Here is a 15216-nt window from a genome sequence, read left to right on the forward strand (position 1 = left end):
TGATTGGGGCTTTCTGGCAAAATTCCCACTGCTTATTTACAAGCATATATCTTCCCTTCTACCATTTTATGATGCTCACACCGCAAATGCTGGAGCACGTGTTGCAAACACAAGGAGAACAAGTGTTGATCTGCATTTACCAATTGTGTGGACGCAGCTTTATTGCATCCAGTTCTGGTACCTTTGTACACATAACACCAGATTGTAATTCTAGTTCCAGCATTTGGGTCAGCAGGTTAAAGCAGTGTTCTCAATCCATCTACAGTTCCTGCATCTTTGGAACAATTCCAGTCAAGCAAGGAGCACACCACCCCCCTCCATCGTCTGGACGTCTTAATAACATGTTAATGATGCCTAGTTCATCTGAAGAGAGTCCAGATGTTTCACTACTAATTGCTTCTGTGGAGGGGAATACTAAACGCCCACCAGAAGTGTTCTAAATGTCGAGGATCTCCAGTCTTGAAAGGATAAGCAGGCTGGCGAAAAGGTTTTAATTAGTGTATGAGGGGAGGGGGCAGTTAATTAAGTTGGATTCTTTGCTGAATTTTGATTGTAGTTTGGCAAAAGAATAGTTATGAGAAAACAATGGCGGACTCACACAGGCCTTGCATACCTAAACAGCTGCATCTAGTGTCCCACTCTTGATTTCTAATGGCAGTAAGGTTGCCATCTTTGTGGGCTGAAAAACTCTGGCTCCTTGGTTACAGAACCAGCAAGTTAGAGCAGAGTTTGGAGTAATCCAGTGAGTCAGAGACAGAACCTTAAGAAATACAGGGCCCAAGGCAGAAGTTGCCATGTTTTAAGTACAGTCTTGACAGAACCTAGCAACACAGATCTGGGATTTACTGACAATCCTGAATATCTAACTGCACACAGTTTTATTGGTAGGACTAGTAAAATACTACTTGGTTGAAGAGACAGCGTCAATTTAAGACTTAGTTTAAACCAAGTGTTAGGTGCACCCTGGTTTTGTGAGCAGTGAGAATTTTGAGGGTGCAATGCTTTTGGAACACAAGAGGCATAACACATTTTGAAATATCTGTATTTATTTACAAATTTACAGATTGAGCATACATGGAAATTCAGTTTAAACATTCCAACAGATAGTCCAAAAAACTATTGCTCCCACACTAAATCTCCATAGAGCCAGTCGGCACTCTCAAATGCTGTCAGTTTCCACGCCTAACTATAACAACAACAACAACAACAACAACAACAACAACAACAATTTTATTACTTATACCCTGCCTATCTGGCTGGGTTTACATCATATCTGGCTGGGTTTACATCAGCTGGGTATCTTGCCCTTTTAGTTATTTATTAGTCATTCAGAAGGCCAGCTATTGAGAGCAGTCAGCCAACGATTTAGTTCCCATGGCAGCATATCATGTCTATTTTACCTAACAAAAATGAGATACTGTACTTGCCAGGTCTAGTCAGGCCTATTCAGATAATTTTCTGTCCAGATTTCACTCTTAGATTCATAGAACTACTGAGTTGGAAGGGATCCTGGAGAACATGCAGTCCACCCCCACTTAGATTAATAGAATCATAGAATTGTGGAGTTGGAAGGGATATCTTGAGGGTCATCTGGCCCAACCCCTTGCAATGCAGGAATCACAGCTAAAGCATCCATGGCAGGTGGCCATCCAACCTCTGCTTTAAAACCTCCAATGAAGGAGAGTCCACCACCTTCCGAGGGAGTCCATTCCACTGTGGAACAGCTCTTGCTGTCGGCAAGTTCTTCCTGGTGTTTAGTCAGAATCTCCTTTCTTGTAACTTGAATCCATTGGTTCAGGTCCTACCCTCTGGAGCAGGAGAAAACAAGCTTACTCCATCTTCTATGTGAAGATGAAAGATCTTACAACACAGTGCTCGTTACAACTGGGGCCCGGTCCTGGAACAAGCGGCATAGATTAAACAGAGCACATCTTAAGTCTCTCTGTGCTCCCTTTCTTTCCTTATCAAGAAATGAGGCCGCATTTAGGAAAGTGCTCTGAAGAAACAGAGATGTGTAAATACCTTAAGGGCTTGGTGAACTGTTTCATCTGTACTTTCAGCATGTACCGTACTTTTAAGGGGAGGTGAGCAATACCTCTAGATAGAGGTTGCTGAGTTTGCCTGGGATGGCACACCCTACCCTGGCAGAGGAAGCAGAAAAGCACACCTGACCTAAAGTAATACCAGCATCTTTAACTTCCAAATGCCTCTAAGCAAAAACTTACCGGTAATCTCTTAGTTTGCACCCAGATTTAACTTGTTTCTGTTTTCAGGTCTTTTGGTGCACATTCTCATGTTAAGACTGGGCAAACCAGTTTCCCAGCCACTTTCTCATTCTGCAAATGAGTGTGCACTGCCTGGTCAAACAGGGAACATGACCTCATTCACCAGTTGTCTAGGAGTTAGCATGCATTGTTAGTGGTCAAGTCACATTGCACAGAGAGAGCCTTTGAATAATAGGATAGTTTGCTTTATAGCAACTGATAGATCTGTTGGATATTCAATTAATATTTGCTGGTGATCAATGTTTTTCTATATTTTCTTTCCCCTCCCAGAGCTACAATTCCCATAGTTCCCTGGGAAGAAAGGTTAATGGTTCAACTACTCTGGGAATTGTAGCTCTGCTACAATTGGAGAGGGGTAGCTCTTCACCTCAACTACAGTTCCCATAATTCTTTGGGTATCATAGTGTTTTAAAGGTGTGGTGTGAATGTGGCCTAAATGTTGTAAGCCAGTGGTGTCCAAACTTTTTTCAAAGAGGGCCAGATTTGATGAAGTGAAGGGTTGTGAGGTTGTTGAGCTATTTTTAGGATTTTATCCCAGGAAATAGGCCCCCAAAATGGACTTTGGGCATTCCTGTTGTAAGCTCTACATGTGGGCAGAGCTTGTCATTAATGAATAGAATTTGGAAAAGCATAGGACTGGCCTTAAGGCTAACTTGTGTTTCTTAACACATTTTTAAAACTAGAAGTAGCATAAAGCAAGGAAACAGGCTGTGTTATACAGGTTAGATCTATGTGCTGCAATCTGTTAGGAGGTTCTACTGCACAAGCTCATCTGAAAGGAAACAGGAACTACATAAGAGCTCACATACATTTCAGTGGGCCTACGCTAAGACAAAATTCCTGGTGGACTATTCATCAGGTAGGATGAGGGAAATGCTCAGCCTTGAAATTCACCGTGTGACCTTGGGCCAGTCTACCTCACAGGGTTGTTGTGGAGGTAAGTGGGAGAAGAGAATTATCTGTGTTGCACTGAGCTCCTTGGAAGAAAGGGAGGCTATAAATGTAATGAAGTAAACGTGCAAAAAAGGGGGGTGCAGCAGAGTAGAAGAGAGAACGATGAACGACGCACAATCCATCAAGAAGTTCTCCTGCACAAGCGCTGACGAAAATAATAGGAACTACGCAAGAACTACACTATGCATTTCAGTGGGCGTTCTGCAGGAGAAATTCCTCATAGATTGTGACCATGTTAAATAGTAGGTGGGGAATATGCCATGTGGATTTTTCACCTCAAGCACCAAAATATATTAACCTAGCCCTCTTTTTAAACTTTTGATCCACAGAAGACTTCTCTGGCCCTCTTGTAACACTCTGCTTTTGAATAAACAAAGCGATGGTTCTGCTAGTGTTTACAGAAGACCTAACAAATAAATTCTTTCATCATCCTATATATTTATTCATAGTAGAGAACATATTTTAGATCAATCCACTTCTTGCCAAGCCACAGCCAGGATTGTAGGATGGAGCCTATTTTTAGATTTCGTTCTGGACTTACCGGATGCCCTCCCCGCACTGCAATTAGGCTAGGAAAAAGGCTCCTAGCTGTTTCCAAGCGTAATTACCATATTGCGGGTGTAAGACTTGTTACGCGTGTGAGGGTGGATAAGAGGAGGAGGAGGAAGGGTTAACTTTCTCTATGCGCTGTGGCCATTTATTTGAATAAAGTCTCCCATTGGCTCCCAGAGAAGTCTGTTCTCAAGTCTTATACAGGCTACAGGCGGGGATATGTATTATTAAAGGTTTGTCATTGGGCCCAACTAAATGGCCTACATGCTTCCTCAGTTACCCACAACTGTATTTGATTTTAATCTGATTTGAGAGAGCCAAGAAGCTTCCAAGGTATCAGTTCTTCATGATCTAACAACTGCTGCAATTTGAGCTCTTCAGGAGCTCTTCTCCCCCTTCTACTCAACGGCCACTTCAAGCTTGAAGATCAAATTCCAAATTCAGGTTTTGCAAGTATTAAGGGCTATTCTTACGGCTATGTGCACCTTTACAAAACTTGAGAATGCGAGTGGAAGCTTTCGTTTTTGTTTTGATCCCAAAGTCATTTAAACTAAGTCAGTTTGAATCTGAGCACAGAAACAGTTCCAGACAGTCTGGACCTTGGCACCATTTGGTTTAGAACCTGGCAATAAATAAAAACAATAACAAAAGTTATGGCAGGTAGAACCAAGGGGATGTTTCCTGGTCTAGGGCTCCGGCCTTGTGTGATAATACTGTTGCAGCCGCTGGCTGACTTTTCTTTTGTTAGGAAGATAGCTCGTTAATTACCCGGAATGGTTGGTTATTCTTTCATCAGTTGGTGTTAATGGTTATGAAATGCCTCCTCCTGATAGTGTATGTGGTTTTACATGACACACGACCTGATATGTGGCATGGGAGTGCTAGAGTTGCTTTCTGATGAATCTTCCGCCTTGTGGGAGTGCCTGTTTATGCCCATTTACCTTATACAATATTTGTATATAAAGCAATTAATGGATACCTGAAGTATCCCCTGCTGTTTTTGTTTTTGTTTTACTAAGGAAAACAAGATCTGCCAACACATCACCTGGAACTTCTCATCTAGAGAAGTACCGGTAGCTTAGTTCTTGTGTGGTTCCTATTCTTTTCAGTGGGGCTTGTGCAAGAGAACTTCCTGATGGATTGTACACCATACATTTCCATAGTCTGTTTCAAGTGTTCAAAAGACGCTGATACATTATCTCAGTAATGCTTACAACAAACCTGTAAGGTTGGCCAGTATTACTGTCTAGGCCTAGGGCGTCTTGCACACTTCTTCAGATACACTGAAACAGAAGTTACCAGACCCTTCTATATAGTGAGAAGGTGGGCTATATAGTGAGACGGCTTAAGTTTGGGTTAGGGTTAAGGTTCGGGATAGGGTTGGGTGTCTTGCCCAATAGGGGCAAGTGGCGTGGGGCGCCAGGGTGACAAGTTCTGGAGGGCACCAGGGAAGAGGCGGAGGCTGGAAGCGGCACTTCCCGGCCAACCTTACAGGTTTGTTGTAACTGCCCTTGCCCGCCTCTGCCATGCCATGCCAAAGCAGCGGCGCGCCCGGAGCCTCTGCCTGCCATGGCCATTGCGGCATGGGCGCCAGGGAAGAGGCAGAGGCAGAGGCTGGGCGCAGCGCCTCTTGGCATCAGCTCACCACCTCAACCACCTCTCTGAGGCAACGCCGCACCCGGAGCCTCCGCCTCTTCCCCGCAGGAGGAGCTGCCTGCCTCCTCCAGCCCCACAAAGCTGCTGGCAGTGCCGTAAAAAGGTTGGCAAATCTGGGAAACCGGGGGGGGGGGGCGCCGGAGGGATCTTTGCACCACAACACTGGATATACTTAAGACGGCCCTGATTACTGTTGCTTGCTGAAAGTCAATCAGTTTGTGTCTGAGTGACACTTGAATCAGGAACATTCCAGCCCACACTTTGAGCTACTACAACACAGCTGCTCATTTTGAATCTATTTATTATAACTGCAATTCAGCCTTGGAAGCAATAATAATTTCGCTGCTTCTGAGCATGTGCAGAAACCCCTTCCTTGATTCTCAGCGCTCAGTGACTGCATCCGGGATCTGGGAGATGAACTTTGAATGTGAGGGTGTAGCTTTAACCTAAGTTTGATCTTTGGCACTTTTATTTCTGTTTTGTAATGAATGACCTGATTTAGAGTTGAGTGAGGATCCAGGTGTTTTGAGGAGTGGCTGGAGAGGAGGGTTAAGGACTACGGCAGGTTGCTGGAGGCAGGAATGGTGAGTAAGGAAGGCGCAGAAGATATGCAGAACCTTGAAGCATGAAGCTGTTATTTTATTAGAGGTTTTTTTTGCTTAGCTCAACATTAGATACCTACCTGATGGGAGAAAGCAGTAGGGTTGCCGTATTTCAAAAAGTGAAAACCTGAACATAAAAGTTGTTTGGTTTTTTTTGGGGGGGGGAGTTGTTGAGCTTTTTACATTTTTGGCCAAAGTTGTTGATCTAAGAAAAGAAAGAAGTTCTGAGCTATTTTTAAGAGATTTCGCCAGAATATACACTTGCAGCATGGGTTGCCATATGCCCGATGTTTTCCTCCCGGACGTTGTTTACAAGGGCAGAATCCTGGCTATGTCCGGGAAATTCCGGATGTATGGCAACCCTATAGAGCAAATCGAATATGGGACAGGCATGGATCCACTTGTTGCACTCCATTAAGATCCACCCCCCTCCTGAGTTTCATGTTTCTTTCTTCTTTTTAAGCAGTGTATTCTGTGGCACTGTAATCCAGTTAGCAGCTTTATTGAGCAGGTCACACCCATGTTTATGCAGGGACTGTTTTATCCAACACACCTGTTCAGGCAACTGGCTTCCTCTCCCTCTCTCTCCCTTTCTAAAACCCAGCATCAAATTACCCTGATAAATAGATCTCGTGATGCAACAGCTTCCAAATGAATTCTGCAAGCGCTGCATATGGAATGTGGCAAGAGCTGGTCATTCTATCTCCTGCCACTGGGTCATTAATTGGGGGTGCCTGCGTGAGATGACTTATTGCAAGCTAGCTATCACTTAATGTGCTTTTAGTGGCTATTTTAGGATGTCTCCCTCACTCTTCTCTTGATATGTCTTTAGTATTTGTACATAAAGAAAAATGAAATCTGGATTGAAGTTCCAGAAGAGCCTTCTCTGGAACTTCAGAGTTCCCAAGGCTTTCTGGTGACTGCACTTGCATCTCCAGAAACAAATTGGAAGGAACAAACAAGTGGGGTGTGTGGCAACCTTTTGAAACATCACCACGTCTGATAAACTGCCTGTCCCAAAACCAAGTGCTGAGGAGCCTCTACACCAAGCAGCAATTTTTTGCAGAACGGACTAGGATCTTGGAGACCATGGTTTAAATCTCCACTCAGTCCTTATGTACACTGAGTGACCCTGGGCCAGTTGCTCTTTTGGGGCAAGGCAATTGGCAGAGGGAGGGAGGGGAGAGAGAGTGTGTCAACCACCATCACCACCAGTTTTCAAAACCTTTAGTGGAGCTGACCAGCATTAACTGATCTTTACAGAATTGTCCTGTTTATGCTACAGTGGTACCTTGGTTCTCAAATTTAATCTGTTTGATTCCCAAAATGGTTTGAAAACCAAGGCCAAGGCGCAGCTTCAGATTGGCTGCAAGACCTTCCTGCACTCAATCGGAAGCCGCAGAAGCCACGTTGGACGTTCGGCTTCTGTAAAACATTCACAAACCGGAACACTCAAGCGCTTGTGTAACTATGTCTGTGACCTCCTTCTAGAACAGGGGTGGCCAAATTCCAAGAGACTGTGATCTACTCACAGAATTAAAAACTACCCCCTTTTTTAGGGGTTCAGGTCAATGTTGTTGAGCTTTTTTTTGAGGGGGGTGGCCTGGCATTTTTACATTGTTTTGCGGTCAAAGAGGAACAGCAACTCACCAAAGGATCACTGGGATAAAAACAGCCTCGGTTTGTAAACTCCGTCTTCCGTTCTCCAACAATGGAGGGCACGGCAAGGGGGCGGGAAGGGGGCCAGCGATCGACCAAAACCTCGCAGGGATCGACTAGTAGATCGCGATCGACCTGTTGGACATCCCTGTTCTAGAAGAATCTAATGTGCAGCCAGTTTCTACACCAGTTACAGTCTGTGGCGACATACATGGACAGTTTTATGATTTATGTGAATTGTTCAGAACTGGAGGTCAGGTTCCTGACACAAACTATATATATTTATGGGTGACTTTGTAGACAGAGGCTATTATAGCCTTGAGACGTTTGCCTATCTTCTTGCCCTGAAAGCAAAATGGCCTGATTGCATCACACTTTTATGTAGGAATCATGAGAGCAGACAGGTAACTCAAGTGTATGGGTTTTATGACGAATGCCAAACCAAATATGGCAATGCTAATGACTGGAGATATTGCATCAAAAGTTTTTGACATGCCCGCAGTAGCAGTGTAACTAAATGAGCAAATCTTCTGTATACATGGGGGCCTATCTCCAGACATAAAAACACTGGACCAGATTCAGACCATTGAGCGCAACCAAGAGATCCCACCCAAAGGAGCTTTTTGTGACCTTGTTTGGTCTGATCCAGAAGATGTGGACAGCTGGGCCTTAAGTCCCCGAGGATCAGGCTGGCTGTTTGGGGCAAAAGGCACAAATGAGCTTGTCCATATCAACAACTTAAAGCTCATCTGCCGAGCCCACCAGCTGGTGCACAAAGGTTATAAATTCATGTTTGGTGAGAAGTTGGTCACAGTGTGGTCTGCTCCGAACTACTGCTATCAGTGTGGAAATATTGCCTCAATCATGGCATTTGAAGGTGCAAATACAAGGGAACCAAAGCTCTTCTGTGCAGTTCCAGACTCAAAACGTGTGCTTCCTCCAAGAACAACCACACCGTATTTTCTCTGAGATGTGGCTTTGCTGTCCCATACCCTTTTCTTTTGTGATGTACCTTTTTAGCACTTTGCTGCTGAAATGCTGCCTCTTGCCTTTTATATTTTTTAATTATCTAAATGTGTTGTATATGGTCAATGGGGATGCATCTTTCAATCTTTTTCTCTGTCTCTCCTCTTATCGCTACCCTACCTGTCTTGCCAGCTTTTGAAATGTCTCTGAACACCTACCTAGCTGTTTTGTAATACTTGTGATTTGTTTATTTTTAGTTCAGTTCTTTTTTTAAATAGGGACACTGCATTTCCCCTTTAAAGAAATAAATCAAAACAGCAAAACATCAGAACTACTTGGATCTTCTTTCATTCAACGGGTTGATTTTGGGGAGGCTGTTGTCTTTTTGAATAAGCTGTTAAAAAATTCCAGCAGCAAAGTTGTATTTGGTGTGCATAATGGGACTGTCCAAGCCCTGCTAGTGAGCACATTGCCAAGATGTATAAAAAAATGTCCTGGTTTATATTTTGTTTTAAAGGTAAAGGTAAAGGTACCCCTGCCCGTACGGGCCAGTCTTGCCAGACTCTGGGGTTGTGCGCCCATCTCACTCAAGAGGCCAGGGGCCAGCGCTGTCCGGAGACACTTCCGGGTCACGTGGCCAGCGTGACATCGCTGCTCTGGCGAGCCAGAGCTGCACACGGAAACGCCGTTTACCTTCCCGCTAGAAAGCGGTCCCTATTTATCTACTTGCACCCGAGGGTGCTTTCGAACTGCTAGGTTGGCAGGCGCTGGGACCGAGCAACGGGAGCGCACCCCGCCGCGGGGATTCGAACCGCCGACCTGACAATCGGCAAGCCCTAGGCGCTGAGGCTTTTACCCACAGCGCCACCCGCGTCCCTATATTTTGTTTTAATTCAGCATAAATACATGGTTTTAATGGCTGCCTCTGATCTCCCGCCACCCGTTGCTTTTATTATCTGTTTTATTTTTTTAAGATTTAAACTAAAATGCAAAACCTTGTACAGGTATTTGGATTTGTACGTTGAAATAATGGTTCTGATTTTTCTCGGATACCTTGTCTTTTTAATAAAGTCATATCCTGAACTCAAGTCTCTAGGTTAAGCATTCCAAATAAAACCCTACATTGTTGATGTGGGAAAGATAATAATTCAGGATGGCTCCTCAAGGTTTCCAATGGAAGCTATTAAATCTGTGAGGAGGTAGAAGCAAAGGGGGCAAGCTGTATCTCAACAAGTTGTCCCATCTGATGTTTCTCCCCATTCCTCCAGTACCTGCAAGAGAGTTGACTTGAGAAGGGGATGTTCACTAATATACCTGTTCACAACTCATCAGATAGAAGCCAGTAACCCTGCACTGGGGACCATGCTCTGGATGTTTCAAGTGCTGCAAGGCTTTGCCCTCTGGTCTACCAGAACTACCCTGTTTAGTTCCCAGAATATTAGCTTCTCGAGAGCTGGCAATCCTGCACTTGCTTCCTACTCCACTACAGTGAAGCATGGGAGGGAGTAGGCTAGACCAGAACCTTTCTCCCTGCAGTTACTGGGAGTTTCTTTTACTTGCAGGTGGTATTTGTTATGTACTGAAGTTATCACCTTGGGCCAGCAGGGGGATACTGTAGATAGTTATGCAAATGAAGGATGGCGAAATGTGACGTTCAGTGATTGGATAGTTTTGTAGGCAAATGAAGGATCGAAAAGTGACGTTCTGTGATTGGATAGTTTTAGAATGTTGTTACAGTAACAAGGTACTGGAGCTCTATAAAAGCAGGCTGACTGAGCCCCTCAGTTTAGTTCTGTTCTGACATCCGAATAAAGAAGAGCTGTTTGAAGAATCGCTGTGTCGTCTGCTATGTTCGCCCACAACTTAACAGTCTTTTATTGGTGTGGGTGCATTAAAATACTGCACCCTTGAAGTGCTACACTGCACTCCAATTATACAACATGCGTTGACCAGGCTGCATTCTCACAGTGCACCTGTTTTCATGTGACTAATATCAGCTTTCATTTGTTCCTGCTTGTCTTTGTTTTGTGAGCCTCTTCATTGCTCATGTACCGTCTCTGACCTGTCAGCCTGCCAAGCATTATCTAACATCTCTGTCCTTTTGAAACACGGAATGGTGTAATCTTAATTACTATTTATCATCGCTCAGATGATTGTGAACTTTGTACCCGTTCTCCTCTGGCCTAGTTCTGGCTGACACACCTTGGTACTGCGAGGCCTTGAAAATCCGCCTCAGAGTTGGTATCTCCACCCTCCACAAGAGAACTGTGAAGCCATTTATGCATGGTAGACAAGCAAGCTGAAATAGAACATCTTTCCGTCCGACTCTCTATCTCTGGCTTTATGATTCGAACAGATCCTTAGGGAGCGTTGTACAAGGCACCTCTCCTTTAATGGTCAAATTCAGGGCTTGATTTGAGGGGGGCTCAGCAAAACTCAAAGAATTATGCTCTGAGCATGTCAGAATCTTGACTAGAAATCCCTACACATTTAGCATCAGGAAAACATCTTACCTGAAAAGAGCGTCTGACTTCCAGACAGGTTAGAGGCTCCTCTCATTTCATAACCTAAACTTAGCACAGTTTATACTCCTTAAATCAACAAAAATTGCATACTTGGCCATGAATTTTAAGGCTGCAGTCTCTTGCACTCTTACTTGGGAGGAGATTACATTGAGCAAACTTTGTTTTATTTACTTATTTTATTTTTCATCCTGCCTTCATCCAAGTTAAAGCCCCAGGTTTCTGAAAACAATAACTTTATTAAAGATTTTTCAGACTGTAACAATGGAATCATAACACAGAATTGGTAGAGTACATATTGTCAAATATCTGAACAACAACAACAGAATTATTCACTCATCATTGCACGTCTTCATGTGTCTATTGTAATAAACTGCAGGGAATATTCAGGCCACACCCAAATGCATAGCTCCTCCACAAATTAATCTGGGACAATCTGGCCTGCATTTGCTCTCTATTCCAGTTTTGAGAAGTTAAGAATGATATCCAAACAGCCTCTAACTGGTCATTTTTAGCATACTTAATCAGCTCCCAATTTATGTTAAACATTCAAGTAATGCCATTTCCCGAACATTATCCAGTCAGCCCTTTACCAGTTTTTATAAGGATATGTTTGTACTGTTTCAACTACAAAAATAGAATAATAGAAAGATCATATACCTAAAAATAGAGAGTAATCGGCAATATCCCTCATCCAATAGCTCATAGCCATCTTATCCTAACAGGTTTCTCCATCAGGAGTGTCCAGAACAAGTGATATTTTTATAGGATTTTATGCCCAATGTGTTTTGTACTGAAGTTCTCACCCTGGGCCAGCAGGGGGATACTGTAGATAGTTTTCACTCAGGTCCACATATGCAAATAAGGGATTGAAAGTGACGTTCAGTGATTGGATAGTTACAGAAAGTGGTTACTGTTGCGTTGTAGTGCAGCTCTATATAAGCAGGCTGGCTGAACCCTTCAGTTCAGTTCTGTTCTGTGAATAAACAAGAGCTGTTTGAAGAATCGCTGTGTCGTCTGATATGTTCACCCACAAATTAACACAATGCAAAAGCCATTACAAAAACCAATTGCTTGCAAAGTCATGTCTTAATGCTTGTGCTTGTTTTGCTAGCTACTTTCATTGCACAACCTATTGGTATGCCATTCCATTATACTTCCTCCTTCCCCAGATTTCCAATTCTTCTCAACCACCTGCTTTACAAATTTTCCAGTGACTAGCTAACTCCAAATGAACAGCTGTGAGCAAAATAATTATTAGGTCTTGGTGAACTTATATTGGTGTCATCTGGCTGCACTATTGCCAGTAGGGCCAGGGCCAGGACAGGTGGGATTAATTGCCCTTTAATGTCTGGGATTTTGTAAATATCACTTCCCAAAAACCTTGAACATATACTATCACCTATGGCCCATATGCAGGGGTTTTGAGTTGTCCAAGGCAAGAGCTCTCCCTCACATTTTTTTTTCAAAAGTAGGTTATCTTTCCCAAACTGCATAACCCCTCACCCCAGCTCATCTGACCTTCAGTATTCATACGTGGGCAGTGATGCCAACTAATATATAGAATGATGAAAGATAATGAGATAACATACATAATCTTAAACTTTTATTTTCCTTATTTGAGCGATGCATATCGTACCCCTCAATAAAATTCTTGACAGGTATTTTGGAGTGCTTTGGGACTAGTTTGACAGGTAAAATACACTTTATCTGTATTGTATATTAATTGCTGCTAGTCAGATTGACTATAGTGTTTCTAAACTGTTGTGACATATTTGACACCTAGCTAAATAAGAAAACTCATATTTGAGTTATGCTGGCTGAATGGTCTTAGGAAGTGGCTAAGTGCTCTTAGCGCTGCTTTGCCAGTCCAGATGGAATTACACCTCCAGCATGACACTTAAGCTGATGGAACTCTGCTGGTATGTTGGCAGAGATACTGCGCTGGCAAAGTGACACTGGTAGAGAGGACAGGTGCGGTGGGGAAAGCAGAATGGGATAGAATCATGGGTGTGCCCTGAGCAGGGCATAGTTACACCTCTTCATTTCCAAGACATGCCCATTTGACAGTGGAATATTATGCCAGGTCTGAGGTTGGTGCAAGTAATTTTGCCTCCCATAGAAGTTAACAGGGAGGGGGGAATTACATAAAAAAATAGCAGCCCACCCACCTCCTTCCCCACCCACCTCAGAATGATAAGAGCATACAGGAGACAGCAAACCTTTTCAGCAGGGGGCCTGTCCACTGTCTCTCAGACCTTGTGGGGGGCCGGACTATATTTTTTGGGGGGAATGAATGAATTCCTACGCCCCACAAATAACCCAGAGATGCATATTAAATAAAAGAACACATTCTGCTCATGTAAAAGCACACTGATTCCCGGACCGTCCATGGGCCAGATTTAGAAGGCAATTGAGCCAGATCTGGTCACCGGGCCTTAGTTTGCCTACCTATGGCATAGGATATGCCTTCCACTGGCATATCTGCAGCATGGTGTGAGTAGAGGACTGTTTTGCTTAGGTGTAATCCTGTACTCGCCTAGGAGTAAGCCCAGCTGAATTTAATGAGACTTCAGAATCGCTCTGTATAGGATTGCAGTTTAAAATGTGTCTTTAGTGGTAATTTCATTCTTGGTTGGGTGAACAACAACATTTTAACAGAAGGATTTGCTTGTGCAGAGGGGGGAAGGCACAGATTATAATAGTTTTAAAGCTTAACATGTAAGCATTGCATGATCCTGTTTTGAGATTCCAAGGTGTTTGAGAGGCTGTTCATGATCAATAAACAAATTTGTGTTTTTGAGAATTGTTTTAATGAAAAAGGTAAATAATTGTGACATAACTCAAAACCCTAAGTTTCTGATTTAACTATTTGGCTTTTGAAACTCCCAGGTTCTGGTAGGTAAAATTCAAAATTGTGACATTTTGAAAATGGGCGTTTTGAAACAGAGTGCAGTATACTTACACAAATTCTTACATTTTGGCTCTAAAGTCTTTCTGTTACTTGATGTCATTTTCAGTTTCATACAATATCATATATGGAATACCTGCAAGTTTAAATTATTGAGTGAATTTAAAATATTGAGTGAATTTAAAGTTTTATTGGGTACGAGGAAACCGTGTACATTGTCAAATGTGTTTCCCAAATCCCTCTATTTTATCCTTCTCTAAAGTGTAAATTACAAATCTGAAATTCACAAACTGAATGCTACATAAATTATAAAACTTTTTTTTGAAGGATTGGAGAAAAGATTTTTCATCATTCCTATTTTAAAATCCAAAAGCTCCTTTCAGATTTGAGTTCAACACTGGCGAAGTGAGAATTTAAAGTTTGGCAGCTGCCATTCACACAGGTTCCCTCCCCTCCCCAGTCTCTGAGGTTTCGTCCTTCGTTGCCCGTAGCAACCCACCTAAGATGTCGCTCCCTCATAAGGTGAGACGCAGGCCGCTATGAATGTACGGAGATTACGTATTGGGGTGGGAGGGGGAAGGGCTAAGGACCCGTTGCGGATGGCAACACCGTCCAAAGACAATGGGAACGACCGTAGTAGCTATTCGATCGGCGGTTGGATGATACCTCCGTCGCTCAAACCACATAGCGCGGGGGGGGGAGCCTCGCGAGCGTTTAACGGATTGGCGAATTTGTGATGTCAGTCGGCGCTCAGTCCGGCCGGCCCACTACTATAGCGATTGGGACTTTCCCCTTATCAGGGTTTTTTTTTTTTTTTAATGCCATCTACCGTTTCCCCCCCCCCCCCCGAGCGCGCTCCGATTGGCCGTTATGATGTCACTTGCTGGGAGGTTTGGAGCTGGGAGGCCTACTTGTCCTCTGATTGGACAAACGAGCTGTCGCTCGCCCCCGTCTTAGAGGAGGATTGGACGAGGCAGCGCGGCGGGCGGGGAGAAGAGTGGTGGTAGACGGGTGCTGCTGTTTGGGGCTCGGGACCGGCTCCGGGGCAAGGCCCGCCTGAAGGCAGCGGCGGGTTCTGAAACAACGGGAGCTGGGGAAGAGAAGGTATG

The 15216-nt window shown here is 43.7% G+C and overlaps 1 protein-coding gene, 1 long non-coding RNA gene and 1 pseudogene across 4 annotated transcripts in view; 2 read left to right on the top strand and 1 right to left on the bottom strand.

The window, feature by feature from the left end:
• Positions 1 to 7610: 7610 nt before the first annotated feature.
• On the top strand, positions 7611 to 9181 carry LOC309355132 (serine/threonine-protein phosphatase 6 catalytic subunit pseudogene; annotated as a pseudogene). The gene has a single exon. The product of its transcript is annotated as a serine/threonine-protein phosphatase 6 catalytic subunit pseudogene (transcript).
• A 2114-nt stretch (positions 9182 to 11295) lies between these two features.
• Positions 11296 to 14919, bottom strand: LOC309355144. The gene is made up of 3 exons (XR_014162425.1): positions 14607 to 14919; positions 14162 to 14243; positions 11296 to 11418 (listed from the first exon to the last, which is right to left on the bottom strand). It is a non-coding gene; the product is annotated as an uncharacterized lncRNA (long non-coding RNA).
• Positions 14920 to 15076: 157 nt separating this feature from the next.
• NFE2L1 (NFE2 like bZIP transcription factor 1) overlaps positions 15077 to 15216 on the top strand; it is a 33471-nt gene continuing 33331 nt past the window's right edge. Inside the window, exon 1 of one of the 2 annotated variants that reach the window (XM_081885605.1) lies at positions 15077 to 15211. The gene's annotated coding sequence lies outside the window, so the exon portion shown is untranslated. The remainder of the gene's footprint in view (positions 15212 to 15216) is intronic. The other variant, XM_081885603.1, reaches the window with a different exon arrangement.

The sequence above is a fragment of the Podarcis melisellensis genome, assembly GCF_964234715.1.
Source record: "Podarcis melisellensis genome assembly, chromosome: 13".
Taxonomy (NCBI): domain Eukaryota; kingdom Metazoa; phylum Chordata; class Lepidosauria; order Squamata; family Lacertidae; genus Podarcis; species Podarcis melisellensis.